General features: G+C 44.1%; 1 pseudogene; it reads left to right on the top strand.

Annotated features, from left to right (window-relative positions):
• Positions 1–333: 333 nt before the first annotated feature.
• Positions 334–2,953, top strand: LOC144783961 (uncharacterized; annotated as a pseudogene).
• The last annotated feature ends 11,181 nt before the right edge of the window (positions 2,954–14,134 follow it).

Below are 14,134 nucleotides of genomic sequence, written 5' to 3' on the forward strand. Positions count from 1 at the left end.
CATTTCTCTGAGCACTGGTTCTCCCACCGAGAGGTTTCTTTTTCGGGGCTCCCTCTCTCTCTCCTTTATGTTACCTATTTTAAAGCCACGGATGATGGCGATGACGACGTGCATGACACTACTAATTTTGAAGGATATTCAGATCCTACAATTTATAGGCCGCCGGAGAAAAGGTGGAAAATGTCTCATAATGTTGGTGGTTTTTTTCACCCAGTGTCTAATGATTTAGTGGACAATATATGGGGACCCCATGTTTGACCCCTCCCTTATTTACCACCCCAACTCTACTAAGTGGTTTCTTTAAGAGCATGTGGCTGTTTGTGCCCTTTTACCATCGCCCTGCTTTTGATAAATCTTCATGTAACAAGTTGAAATCTGAATGTCCCCGCCCTTTTTGTCTCAACAGCATTACTTCCACTCCTGTTATTGATCCCAATATGTTAATGTTTTTTACGAAGTACGGAAAAGACCCAAAGATAGGTCTTGACAGAGGCTGGTCCAATTGTCAAGATCGGATTTTGGATTTGGTTGGTCCTCTGACCAGAATTTTGGATTTAGCCGAAGAGGCAAAGATGGAAGGCATGCAGGTGGATCCTGACACCTTATCTAACTCGGCTCAGTGGGCTATATGTATTTTGGGCAATGGCGATTCCCATATTTCACAAGAAAGGAGGAAAAGCCTGCTACTCAAAATAGATCAAAAGCTTAGTAGCTTGGCTACTGAAGAGGAAGGTCCTTTGGCTAATGGCCTTTTATTGGGATATTCTGTTTTTCAAAGAACTGGGAAATTATGTCTTCACCTTTGCTACGATGGATAAAGTCCAGCTTTCCCTCAAGAAGATATTCTCTTCCCGGGTTTTCTCCCAGGGCCAGCGAAGGTTGGAGTCGCTTAGCCGGCCTTTATTTCACAAGGGTCAATAGCTCAACAGAGACCCCTTCGGCCAGCAGTCCCAGGTGGACGTCTACTCTGGCTACAAACCCCAGTTATATCCCCCTCGATCCAAAAGGGTTTTGCTCCAGAGGATACGAGAACAAAGGAGAACAATTCTCAAGTAAGACTTTCCAATTCTTGCCTACCTCCCGTACGAGGCAAATTAGCTCTTTGTTTAAATGCATGGTTTTCTCAGACTACAGATCACTGGGTAATTCAAACCGTTCAAGGTTATCAAATAGAAGTCTATCAACCTCCACTGCAGTCGCATGATCCTCATTCTCATCTTTTTTCACAGGGCCAGTCACTTTTTATTCAAGGCAAAATCTATTCTATTCTAGCCAAACATGCGATCGAACAAACAGATATTGATCCCTCAGGATTTCTCAGCACCATCTTTCTGGTGCAGAAGTAAAATAAAACTTTTTGCCTTGTGGAAAGTCTAAAAGTTTTTAACATTTCGTTGTGTACCACCATTTCAAGATGGAAACCATTCTCCATTTCAGAGATATCTTACTTCAGGACGATTGGTTAGCCAGATTGGACCACAAGACGCTTACCTGTCAGTTCTGATACATCCTTCTCACGGAAAATATCTTCATTTCCAAAGGGGAATTTCCTTATTCCGCTTCAATTCCCTTCCTTTCAGCCTTTCTTCAGCTCCTTGGTGTTTCTCCAAGATTCTCAAACCTGTTGAAGCTTTTCTCAGAGAACAAAGAATCGGACTGATCGTCCACCTCAATGGCTTTCTTGTAATGGCTCAGGACAAGAATGTGTTAATTTCTCATTTACAATTTTTACGAAGGCCTTCTTCTTCGTTTAGGATTTCTAATCAATGTTCAGAAGTCTGCTCTGGTTCCTTCTCATCAGAAGGAGTTTCTAGGTTTCCTGATAGATATCTCTTGGTTTATTCTGCAACTTCCTCAACACAAGCTCGCCCTCATTAAAAAAGAAATCCATCACTTCTCTTACACATTTTTCTGTCAGATTGTTGGCCCATTTGATGGGCCTTCTAGCCTCCTCGAATCAGGTGATTTTTCCAGGTTCTCTTCACAATCTGGCCCATTAGAGATTAAACATCCAACATCTACGCAGAGGTCTCACCTTTTTGGACCCCATTTCTTTAGATCCAGAGTCCAAAGAAGAATTCCTTTCATGGCTGATTCACTTAGACACCTGGAACAGGAGGACAAAGTTCTCTGCCACCCCAGATCTTGTCTTAGAAACTGATGCAAGACTCTTCTCTATGCCTTTTCTCCCTTCCTATTGATTATGCAAGTCCTGGCGCAAGCTCCAGGCAGTTGTCTTCCCTGGTTCTGATCACCCCCTTTTTGGCAAGCCAAACCTTGGTTTCCAACTCTGTTGGCACATTCCTCGTACTTCCCAGTGTAGCTCCCTCACTTCCCCAATCTGTTGCTCAACCCTCAGGGACTTCAACACAACTTGATTCTAGGGTGCTGTCTATTTCTTATAGCTTGGATGATTTCGGGTCTTCCTGGCGAACCCCAGGAATTTCAGAAGAAGCTATCCACTTCATTCTGCAATCTTAGGCCCCTGGCACTTCACAACTCTACAAATCGGCCTAGTTGGCCTGGTGTAGCTGGTGTCTGGACCGGGATTCAGATCCTGTATGAGCAGATGGGACTTTATGCCTATCTTGGATATCAAGGAAAAGCTTATCGCACGATCAATACTAACAGGATAGGCATTTCTGTTGAACACCTTAGAGTGGATGGAAAACCCATTGGTGAACATTGTTTGATATGTCCATCTGATAAAGGGAGTACATTATGTTTATCCTCCAATACCCAAATACAATAAATTGTGGGATGTTAATTTGCTGTTAAATATGTTTGTCTCATGGCACGATAATATGTACCTTTCTCTCAAACAATTATATGCAAAATTGACAATGCTTTTGTGTTTAATTTCCTTGAAACATGTTTCCGATGTTAAAGCTTTAGATGTATTTTCATTCCGTTACTCTCCTCTTAATGTTTCTTTTCAGGTTCACAGGCATAAAAAAGATGAGTTTATCTACGATTCATTATACTTTTTTCCCGTCTCAACCAAAATTGTGTGTTGAAAATTGTTTAAAATCCTATGTTTCACCAACAGCAGATTTGAGATCTTGCTCTGCTACCCAGTTGCTTATTTCTTTCCAGAAACCCCATAAGCATGTCTCTTCTCCCACTTAGCCTGCTGGGTAAACTGGATTATGTCCTTGGCTGGTATTGATGTTGATTCCTTTGGCGAACATTTGGCCAGAGGGGCTATGGCCGCTAGGGCCTTTTGGGCAGGTGCAAGTTTGCATGGCATTCTCAAATCTGCAGACTGGTCAAACGTTAAAACTTTCAGAACCCTTTACTGTAAACCTATTGCCATGTATCTGATTCTGTTATTTCAGTGCTTTGAACAAGCAAATTATGAGCCTCTGGTTTTGTAATAAAATTAAGATTGTCACAGCCTTGGTGTCTGTTATAAGTGCAATGTATTTGTTTGTTGTCTACATTCTTGATCGTGGTCGCTCCGTTGCAGAGAACCTTATCAACGCCACTGTTGGTGTCGAATTCTCTGCAGCTGGATGGCTCCGGTCGTGGGTGCATTATTTCCTTGAATAAATCCTGGAAACTTTTCCCACGTTTGCTGCATCTTTATTTAACAAATTGGCGACGAGTGGGAACTTCCTCCACACCCAACGCCAACATCCAGCCTCCGGCTCCTACATTTCCTGGCGTCATGCTGCCATATTGAAAATTCAGGAAATTCACGTATTTAACTCGTCTATTGCATGTTTGCACAACAGCGATAGACACGCTTTTAAAACCACTTTGCGTAATAATTGCTTGTTCCTTTTCACAGCGATAGGCACGCTTTGCCTGTCATTTATCCATCGTTTGTTTCTTCTCACAGCGACTTGCATGCTTTGCTTGTCACTTACCCATCGCTTTCTCAGAGTCACAGGAAAATGTATGTGTTATTTCTGTATATTCCATAGGTATTTTACGGTTGTTTTAATATTGTCATTCCTCACATATTTACAAGATATTACTATTCAGTGTCTCAAGAGGTCTTCGGGGATCGGGACTCATGCCATGACGAGGATACAGACATGCTGCCGCTTCATGTACAGGGTATGACAACATGGGAAGTTTCACACCACAACGAGAGGAACTAAAAAAGAGAGGCCTAATGAAAGCTGTATCTTTAAGAAAGTTGAAAAACAAAATTGCTGGGCCAAACCTCTCCCCACTAATAAAGCTGATCCAAGCCAAACTGACCCCATCCATCACCTATGGAAGTGAAGCAATGAGAGGCAGGGACGCTGAAACAGTAAACGGAATAATAACAAGAGCGATGCGCATGATTCTTGGACTTCCGCGATACACCTCACCGGCGCAAATCCGACTCGAATTCGGGTTGGTAAAAGAAGAGCTGTCGCGCAAGGGAGCTTACCTCAAAAGCTGGTACAAAATCAGTAGGGGAGCGGCAAATACCCTGAACGCACTACTCTGGAAAGAACTTCAAAGCAAAGACAACAGCCCAGCGAGGCTTTTTTTGGAGGACTCGATAAAGCAATTGGGGGCGCGACAACTGTGGGATCTTCAAGGGACCTTGGCAGGCTTTAAAAAAACAGTAAACAATGTCGTCAGAAAAGAATCTCTCTTACAGGATAAAGCCTCACTGACGAAGCGAGCACACGGCTGGCTAACTGTACACACTTATAAAAAGCTTGCACCACAACCGTATCTTTTGACCAGCTTCACCAAAAAAACAAAAGAGGCATTCCTAAAACACCGACTAGGAGTACTGGCCTCCGCAGACCACATGGCCCCTTGGCTGCGACCTCCAAAACCAGCAAAATGCCGCCTGTGCGGGAACGATGAGGAAAATATCATACATCTCATTACAATCTGCAAGGCGCTGCAGACAGAGCGCAGGAACCTGCTGAGACCACTGTTCAACAAAAAAGGGATCAGGTCCTGCAGGCAAGCAGTTCTGGCTTGCTTTTCAGGCGATGAAGTCCAAATGGCCTCTCGACTGGTAAAATATATCAAAGCCGTAGAAGCCAGAATCAATATAAAGTAAGAACAAATGGACAAAGAAACCATATCTTCCATACCCCTGGAGCATAAAACACTCGATCCACATAGAGGCACAGTTGACTAACTGGCATAAACACGGACAGAGCTCCCAAAAGGCTCAAGCACATGGGGACAAAGAACAGTACTCCTTCGAAAATGGAATGAGATGCGCAACGCTCTACGAAATGGAAAAGAGGCTAGGTTAACCACAAGAAATCGCCCCAGAGGAACTGCAGCAACGCCATAGTGACGGACAATCATTCACCCCAAAAAAACTTCCCTTTCGTTCTTTTAAACTTTAATTCTCAGTACTGTTAAAGCGATGCTATCTTCCTTTTATTGGAGTTTTTAACTACTCACAAGAACTAACATTTAGGTTGCTACAGATATCTTCCATTTTTAATTGTTTTTATCGCTGCTGGTTTTTTGTAATGGTTTTTATTAACTGTACAATAAATATTACTTACTTACTTACTTACTTACTCATGTACATGGTATGAGCGGCTCTTTTAAGCAGAACCGCAAAGGACAAGAGGAGGAGTGCCCAGAGACAATGTAATCTAGAGCCATCCTATCACGGGGAGAGCCGGCCTCAAGATGGAAGACGCTGCGTATGGAGAGGCGGTTGTGGAGATTCCAGCACGGAAACCAGAGAACATGTGGAAGACGTCGGAAGCAAGCCGCCAACCTGTGGGAGGACCCGAAGAGCCCACGGAGGTACGGACCAATGCAGAGAGAACAGGACGCCAAATACACTGCGCGACGCCCCGCCACTCTCCAGGAGGAACATGGGTGGAGCAGGTACGTCGCCGTATACGGGGGTTTGTGTTGCCACAGGGAGGGAGCGTGTAAAGTTTTTGAGGGTTTTCACTGTTTGTTTTTTCACCGTCATTCACTCGGTGGTGGAGATCGGTGCGTCCCTCACAGCCCTGTCCCTACTACAGCCATATAGAAGGTTCCCCACTGATTCGTGACTCTCTTTTCTTGCATGCACCGCTTGTCAACCGGAGGGAAAAGGAAGCTTGAAGTACTCCATGTGGAGACTCACCACGAGAAGAGAACACCAAGGAAGGAACCCCAAGACTGTTTACCCTATTGCAGACTTCTTTATTTGTTTGGCACAATAAAATATAAAAGCATTACTATCCAGTAGTCCTGCCATATTCTTTGAAGAGGGCAAGGTCAGGGAATATCGCCCACCCCAAGGATCACTCGATACAAATTTGGTGGAGAATGCGGGCATAATTGCCATCCGATAAAGGATGGAGAACCTGATAGCCCAGATGAGAGAGAGCCAGACCAAGTTGGAATGGGCTATGGTAAAGAATGCCAGTCAAGCAGAGAGGGATCTGGCGGTTTTCTCCTCGGCTATACAAACCCAAGTGGACAATCTGACCAAGTTGGCCGAGGGACAGTCCCAGCTCATGTTAGCGCTTACTCAAAGTAAAGGCCTCGCTCTGCCCGGAACAGTTATTCCACTCCAGAAATTTGTTCCAGGGGACGATCCTTTTTCTTTCTTTCTGAACTTCGAGAGGGCAGCCAAGCCCAGTGCATGGCCAGCAGAGAGATGGCCGTTGTATTTGGCTCCCTTGCTCACGGGGGAGGCCCCATATCAGATGGCCAACAAGGATGGCACCGCCACATATGGACATGTGAAGCAGTTCATCTTGGATAGGTTAGGAGTTGATGATGAAACCCACCGCCTAAATTTCCGACAAGAGAGGGGTGCGCCAGGATACACCCCAAAAGCACTATATTACAAGATAAAAGATGCGGGAGATCATTGGCTCAAACCCTTAGAGTCTACCCCAGAAGAAATTATGAGTAAGATTTACCTTGAACAGTTTCTAGAGGCCTTACCTTATGGAACACAAAGGTGACTTCGTCAACATGCTGGACTAACGATCGAACAGGCAGTGGAAATGGCCACCTCCTACGCCAGGGCCCAAAGTAGGAACATAATGCGAGAACCAGCAAAAAACCTTAAGACCTCTCTGCCCACAAAGATTGAAAGAAAACCAACCAAAACCCCGTCTAAACCCCTAAGATCACGTTTTGGGAAAATTGAAGCCCTACCTTCTTCTGGACCTCAATGCTATGAATGCGGCGAGTGGGGACATATCGCTAGATTTTGTAAAAAGAAAAGAGAAAAACCAGAAGAAGAACCCATGGATGTTAGCTACTTGCCCCAGTCCATCTTTTATGCTCAAGAAACGGGTCCAGTGTTCTACGTGAGTCTAAGTATGAATGGTCAGCCGGTAACAGCCCTACTAGACTCAGGTTGTAGGCATTCGGTAGCAAGAAAGGAGTTAATTCCCTATAAGTATCTGATCCCTGGGAACATGGTAAGGTTCAGATGTGTTCACGGAGACATAAAAGCATACCCGGTAGCTAGAATCAGTCTCCGAACTGAACTTGGCACAGAAGTTTGGACCGAGGTAGGAGTCCTGCCTTTTCTTCCTGAACCTCTTATAATAGGCATAGACAACCCCTGCTTCCCTGATCTCTTGTTAGGGAACTTGCAGAATAGCCCCGCTCTGAAAAACCCCAATGTCGGACTCTTAGCCTCTAAGCCATGGGCTATAGACACACATTTTAGGACCGCCCAATTAAACGATAGCAGTCTCAACAATGCTTGGCAAAACGCTAAAGAGGCACAGGACTCCCCTCGCCAGACCTACCCATGTTTCAGAGAACTTAAGGGACTACTGTATAGAATAGCCAAAGAGGGGGAGGAACCACAGTTGGTAGTACCCACTGACTTCAGAGATCAGGTTCTTTTTTTTGCCTATCCTCATCTCCTTACGGGGCATTGTGGGGCAGAAAAAACAGCCCAGTCAATACTTCAGAATTTTTATTGGCCAGGAATCCATGCTCAAGTGAAGAAATATTGCCAAGAATGCCCAATATGCCCAAAAAAGAACCCCTACATCCCTCCGAAGGTCCCACTGAACCCCATCATTAGTAAACCTTTTGACCGTATCGGAATGGACCTCATAGGACCTCTTCCTAAATCCATTAGAGGTTATCAGTATGTCTTGGTTATAGTGGACTACTCAACTCGGTATCCGGAAGCTCTTCCTTTACGCTCTGTTACCTCCACCACAATAGCACAACGACTGATTGAGGTCTTTTCTCGGATGGGGTTTCCCAGGGAAATCGTTACCGACCAAGGGACCCCCTTTGTGTCCCGTTTGATGAGAGAGGTCTGTAAACAGCTAAGTATAAAACACATCAAAACATCAGTCTATCACCCCCAGACTGATGGCCTTGTAGAGCGCTATAATGGTCATCCTAAACTTACCCTCAAGAAGATGTTAACGGGAGATGGAAAAAACTGGGACCAACTTCTACATTTGGCCATGTTCGTTCTCCGAAGCCAGGTACAAAGCAGCCTTGGGGTCCCTCCCTTTGAGCGTCGCTTTGGGAGAAAACTCCGCACACTACTTGAGATAACTAAGGAAAGCTGGGAGACCAATGGAGCCCAGGAAGCTCATTTCCTACTAAATTTTGCAAACCAGATAAAAACCCAATTGCACAAACTCAGAACCCTGGCCTATGACACTTTAGAGAAAGCCCAAGAAAAACAGAAATACTTTTATGATAAAGGAAAAAAATGGAGAGAGCTGAATATTGGGAATTGGGCTTTGGTTTTATTACCTTCCTCCACACATAAACTGAGGAAGGAGTGGCAGGGTCCTTTCCAAATTAAAAAGAAAATAGGAAAAACTACATAGATCTTATCCCTTTCGAATTCTAAGGCACAGATGTACCACATTAATCTTCTTAAAAAGTGGTTAGGTCCCCTTCCTAGAGACACACATAACGTCTCCACTATGGAGGACATCCCACATACTGTTGATGTCACGATCATCAATACTGAGTTGACTGAGAAACAAAGCAATAAAGTACACACACTCCTCCTTTCCTTTAAGGATATATTTTCAGACCAGCCGGGAAGAACCTCCCTGACCACACATTCCATCCCCACCCAAGAAGGAATAATAGTCAAGCAAAAACCATATAGAGTCCCAGAAGCCCGTCGTGTTGCCCTCCAGAAGGAAGTATCTCAGATGTTGAAGATGGGTGTCATAGTGCCCTCCCATAGCAACTGGTGTTCTCCCGTGGTACTGGTGCCGAAGCCGGATGGTAGCATTCGGTTCTGTATTGACTTTAGAGCCGTGAACCAGATATCCAAGCAGGATGGCTATCCCCTTCCGAGGGTTGATGAGCTAATAGAACGCCTTGGTGAGGCCCGTTACATCTCCACAATCGACCTCACCAAAGGCTATTGGCAAATACCCTTGAACCCAGACGACCAGGAAAAAATGGCTCTTGCCACCCCTGATGGACTCTATCACTTCACGGTGTTACCCTTTGGGTTACACGGGGCCCCAAACAGTTTTCAACCGCTAATGGATACACTCTTAGCACCCCACCTGAAGTATTTCTCAGCACACTTGGATGATATAATCGTATATAGTAAGTCATGGGAGGAACACTTAACTCATCTTGAGGCAATCCTTTCTGCCCTCCAAAAAGCTGTTCTGCACATAAATGCCAGAAAATCCAAATTTGCTTTTCAGAAAGTGAGGTATCTCGGTTACATTCTAGGAGAGGGTCTAATAGAACCCCTGGCAGAGAAAGTACGGGCAATACAAGATACACCTTTTCCCACTACAAAACGCGAACTCAGAGCCTTCCTGGGATTGGTAGGATACTACCGGAGATTTATTCCCCAGTTCTCAGAAGTTGCGGCCCCTCTCACCGACATACTAAAAAAGGGGACCTCTCCAAGCCACCTCCGATCTCCCTCGACCCGTGAAAAACAGGCATTTCAGGATCTCAAAACAGCTCTAACCACCTCTCCTGTGTTAACCATACCTGACTTCAATAAACCATTCATCCTACAAACGGATGCGTCAGGGGTAGGCATTGGAACGGTTCTATCACAAGAAGATAGTGGGGGGGGGGTTGAAAGACCTGTCATTTTTATCAGTAGGAAGTTATTTCCTAGGGAGAAAGTCTATCCTACAATCGAGAAGGAGTGCCTAGCGATCAAAGGGGGAATTGAGAGAATACGCTATTACCTTGAGGGTAGGCCCTTTGTATTATACACTGACCATGCCCCCTTAACTTGGCTCCAAAGGAACAAAGGATGCAATGATCGTGTTCTTCACTGGTCTCTGGCTCTCCAGCCATTTCAGTTTGAGGTCCGCCACCGTAACGGTGTAGAACAAGGGAATGCTGACTATCTATCCCATTATCCTCTTTCCCCCGATCAGGGAAATCCTAGGGGGTTATGTGTCAGGAGGTCTTTGGGGATCGGGACTCATGCCATGACGAGGATACTGACATGGTGCCACTTCATGTACAGGGTGTGAGTGGCCCCTTTAAGCAGAACCGTGAAGGACAAGAGGAGGAGTGCCCAGAGACGACGTCATCGAGAGCCTTCCTATCACGGGGAGAGAAGGGCCTCAAGACGGAAAACGCTGCATATGGAGAGGCGGTTGCGGATATGCCAGCACGGAAACCAGAGAACGTGTGGAAGACGCTGGAAGAGTCGGAAGCAAGCTGCCAACCTGTGGGAGGACCCGAAGAGCCCACAGAGGTACAGACCAACGCTGAGAAAACAGGACGCCAAATACACCACGCGACACCCCGCCACTCTCCAGGAGGAGCATGGCTGGAGCAGGTACGTCGCCGTATACGAGGGTTTGTGTTGCCACGGGGCGGGAGCGTATAAAGTTTTTGAGGGTGGTCACCGTTTGTTTTTTCACTGTCTTTCACTTGGTGGTGGAGTTCGGTGCGACCCTCACAGCCCCGTCCCTACTACAGCCTTATAGAAGGTTCCCCACTGATTTGTGACTCTCTTTTCTTGCATGCACCGCTCGTCAATCGGAGGGAAAAAGGAAGCCTGAAGTACTCCATGTGGACACTCACCACAAGAAGAGAATTCCAAGGAAGGAACCCAAAGACTGTTTACCCTATTGCAGACTTCTTTATTTGTTTGGCACAATAAAGTATAAAAACATTACTATCCAGTCGTCCTGCCATATTCTTTGAAGAGGGCAAGGTCAGGGAATATCGCCCACCCCAGGGATCACTCGATAAAAATTGCTATAACTTGTTGTAGTAATTAAGCTAAAGCAACATAGTCACTCTTCATGGCTTCAGCTGAACAATTTCAGACACCAGCTCCTTTTCTCCAAACTCCAGGTAAACCTGTACTCAAAGGCGACATTGGTTGAAAGGATTTGAGAACTATCTGGTAGCGAGTGACGCCGTGGAATACTCACCGCCTCGTAAAGTTGCTATCTTATATGGTTGTCTTGGTATTGCTGCAAAAGAAGTTTTTGAAAATCTTCCGATATTCCCTGCACCCACTGGTAGTTCTGGTGACAATTGGGACACATATCAGGAGGCTCTTGCACGCCTTAATAAACAATATTTTAAAAAATCACCATTTGTTATAGATGTGGGTCAAAGAATCATATTGGCAATTTTCCTAACTATCCCGCTTCTGGCAAAAGATGTTCATCTTGCAAAAAGATAGGACATTTTCAAGCTGTATGCAGAAATGGCAGAAAGTTTACTAGAGTCAACAACATTGAATTCAAAGAAAACATGGTGATGACTCCTGCTGTGATCGACGTAATGATGTCTTATTATCTATTGGATGGGATTCAATTGATGTTTCTAAAGTTATGGGACCTTGGTGTGAATTACTAGTTGGCACAGTTCCTCTTCAAGTCAAAGCCGATTCAAGTTCTCCCATCACCATTCTCCCAGATACAGAGTTTCATGCACACTGGCATGGACATGTTTCTCTTATCAAATCAGACATCTATCCCAAGGCTTATGGAGAGAAAGACTTTGAGATGTTAGTATACTTTCATTCTAGAATTGAGTGTTTGACTAGACACACTTACACTAAAGTTTACATGGCTATCAAGGGGAGAAATATCGTAAGTTGGTTATGTTTAACCAAAATGGGCTTACTTCTCGAACCAGGTTCTGATCAACCAGTCACCTTAGGAGACATTCCACATGAATATTACAGTTACCAGGAACACAAGCATACTGGTGTTGCCGATCTCTCTGTCTCTGAGGATAATATTGACAACTTACTCACTCACAGTTTCCCAGTGTTTTTCAGAACAAGGTTGGCAACGTACTAGGCTTCAAACATGAAATACGCCTCAAAGCTAATGCACAACCCATTGTTCACAAGGTACAATCCTTACCCTTGAGTGCAAGAGATGAGTTAAAGAAGGTCCTTAAAAACCTATGTCACTAGTGAATTATTACACCTTGCAACTCCTCTGAATGGGTTTCTCCCATAGTTTTTGTACGCAAAAAAAGTGGTATGGTTCGGCTATATGCCGACTTGTGCTCCCTTAATAACAACATAATTGTAGATTGTCACCCCTTACCCAAAATTCATGATCTCTTAGCCAATATAGGTGGAACAAAGTATTTTCCTTGTTAGAGCTTAAATCTGCTTATCACCAGATTCACCTCTCTTTCAAATCCCAAGAGTTAACTACTTTCGTAACACCGTTCGGTGCTTACCAATATTTGAGGCTGCCATTTGGACTAGCCTCTGCGGCTAGCGTTTTTCAGAAACTCATGGATACCCTGCTCAAAGACATTCCTTACGTACAAGCGTACCAGGACGATATCCTAGTGTTTGCAAGCAATATCACAAAACATGACACAGTTCTTTTCAAAGTGTTAGGAGTACTAGAAAAGGCTGGAATGACCCTCAGGCATGATAAATGCAAATTTGAAGTACAAGAGTTAAATTACTTAGGACACACATTATCACTTGATGGCATAAAACCAAATTTTTCCCTCATAAAAGCCATTAGGGACGCCAAAGACCGAGATTCCTTACGTTAATTTCTAGGATTGGCAGAATATTATGCCAGATTTGTGCAAGGCTATGCACAAATTGTGGAACCTTTACGGGCTCTTTTAAGAAAGGGTACAACATTTGTATGGTCAGATAAACTACAGTCAATTTTTGAACAAGTAAAAAACGAATTGAAAACTCACCCACTTTACACCCTTACTTGGATGGTTTCAATGTTTCATTAGTGTTGATGCCAGTCTTTCTGGTTAAGGTGCCGTCTTGAGTCAATGGGTAGCAGGTAAAGAACACACTGTTGCCTTTGCATCAAGAGCACTTCTGCCTGCTGAGACTAAATACAGTACTATTGAACGCGAAGCCTTAGCTTGCGTCTGGCCATTCACAAGTTCAAAACCTACATTTGTGGTCGAGAATTTGAGAAATAAACAGACCACAAGCCACTTATGCACATGCTCTCTAAAAGTACTTCCAATGAGGCCTCTGCCAGATTAGTCCGCTTACTGTCAAAACTCAATGAGTTACATTTTGTCATAAAACATATTCCTGGTGGTACAAAATTTCTGGGCGGACTGTTTGTCAAGAATGTCGTTAATTGAAACACCTGAAATTGATGATGATGTTGAGTGTATTGTTGCTGTTGTTGATCCATTGCTGAATGCTCTCCAATTTCTGAACATGAATGGAGTACAGCTTATCTTAATGATGCAAGTCTTTCAAAGGTCAAGAATTTTATTGTAAACAAATGGCCAGAACGCAGTTTTATCTCAAGATTTAAGAGCTTTTGCCAATGTATCTGATGAACTTTCCTTAGTCAATGACATGATTTTACATAATAATTTGTTTGTTCCACCTGAGTCCTTGCCCAATTCAATTATTCATTCAGCGCATCAAGGTCACTTGGGTGTTACCAAGGCTTGCCAGCGCATCAAACAATTCTATTGGTGGCCCTCTTTAGACTTACAAGTCAGAAAAATGATTGAAAATTGTAGAGAATGTCTATTATCTGACAAACTTTGAAAAACTCTTTCCACTCGACTACATCCTATTCCTCTTCCAGAGAACCCATGAGATAAAGTGGGAGTAGACTTTTCAGGCCCCTTTGATGTCTTACCAAGCGAAAATAGGTATTTGATCTTACTAGTTGACTACTACACTGAGTGGCTTTACTATGGTTTCTGAAACGGAGCATCAACAGATAATGCCATCCATTTTTTGAAAAGCATATTTGATGTTGAAGGTTTT

The sequence above is a fragment of the Lissotriton helveticus genome, chromosome 10, assembly GCF_964261635.1.
Source record: "Lissotriton helveticus chromosome 10, aLisHel1.1, whole genome shotgun sequence".
Classification (NCBI taxonomy): Eukaryota; Metazoa; Chordata; class Amphibia; order Caudata; family Salamandridae; genus Lissotriton; species Lissotriton helveticus.